This window comes from Trichogramma pretiosum, unplaced genomic scaffold (assembly GCF_000599845.2).
Source record: "Trichogramma pretiosum strain Unisexual culture from Peru unplaced genomic scaffold, Tpre_2.0 scaffold38, whole genome shotgun sequence".
Classification (NCBI taxonomy): domain Eukaryota; kingdom Metazoa; phylum Arthropoda; class Insecta; order Hymenoptera; family Trichogrammatidae; genus Trichogramma; species Trichogramma pretiosum.
The window spans coordinates 638,225-639,588 of record NW_019641677.1 but is presented as its reverse complement, the minus strand read 5'-3'; the positions used below and the strand labels follow the sequence as shown (position 1 = coordinate 639,588).

General features: G+C 33.9%; 1 non-coding gene across 1 annotated transcript; it reads left to right on the top strand.

Moving 5' to 3' along the window:
• Nucleotides 1-1,055: 1,055 nt before the first annotated feature.
• Trnav-aac lies at nt 1,056-1,128 on the top strand. The gene has a single exon. It is a non-coding gene; the product is annotated as a tRNA-Val (tRNA).
• Nucleotides 1,129-1,364: the final 236 nt, after the last annotated feature.

Below are 1,364 nucleotides of genomic sequence, written 5' to 3'. Positions count from 1 at the left end.
GGCATATTTTTTTTCTGAAAATTTGGACAATTTCCAACAAAAAAGTTGCTGGGCACTTTTACTTTTGAATCATTCTACTTTAATCCAGGAATTATTTTAATATTTGTGATTTTTCATGAATTTCAAAAAAACCCTAAAATGGCCAACTTCGGGCCCCTGAAAAAGAGTGATATATGGTCCCAAAAATTCTAATAAAATTTGGGGACATTTCTGACATCGGGAACAGCAAGTTTTTCATATTTGCAGAAAAAAAATTTTTTTGGCCATTCGATTTCACAGAGAATCGGCCATATAATAACTACCAGCAAATGACTCGATGGAGTAAGTGTCTAACATTGGTAAATTTTTTAATGATTCTGTTAGTTGTTATTTCGATCGTCCTTACGAAGACAATCTCACATAGTAGTGCGGTTTCGAGAGATTTTTTTATGTTTTAGAGATAGTCTTTGTAGGAACGATCGATTTATACCATGAAGGTTGTACTATTCTTTGATTTCGCTTAAAGAAAGTTTTTCTTATGAATGTTCACTTGTTTAGGCTTGATTTTAAGTATTTCTTGCAGCACCTCGTAGCATGTGGTGTTGGCATGTAGGTCTTAAAGTGAAATATACCTAACTTTTTTCTCTTTCGGTGTGAAAGTATTCGACATTCATATTTTTTAACATTTCCAGTATGTTGTAGTAGCCCTCAGTGTTACTGGTTTTAAACATACAGCTTCAATTTGAATTGCTTTTGATTACGAAGTTTACTTTGAGTCTATTTTCTTTAAACAAAATCAGTAATTCTTGTGAAGATTTCTTTTTTATATATATCGGTGGCTGTCTTGTTTTTCATTCTGATTAGGTAGAGAGTATACGCTGATGCACCCTTATCCTCCTCTTGTTCATTCGAAAAATAAATCCCTGAGTTAGTACAATCTTGATTACTTGTACTGCAAAATATACTGGTATTTCTAGCCTTGATTTGGCATCATTTCACCTTTTTTTACATGAAATTCCATCGATTTTGAGCTTGAAAATTGGGTTGGAACGTAACGATCACATCTTCAAGCGAGCGTTTCCGTGGTGTAGTGGTTATCACATCCGCCTAACACGCGGAAGGTCCCCGGTTCGATCCCGGGCGGAAACATTTTTTGTCGTTTTCGTCGTTACCTCATGTATTATTAATAAACACGTATACCTTTATCTACTTGTCACGAAAAGTTCTATTATGCAATAAAGATTTAGATATTCTTGACAAACATGTTGAATACAGTTCATGATGTTTAGATTGTAAAACAGAGAGACAACATAAGAGCTGTGTTATACAGAATTATTACAAGCTATTATCACCATGAAGGTGATAAGTAGATTATCCATCTCTTA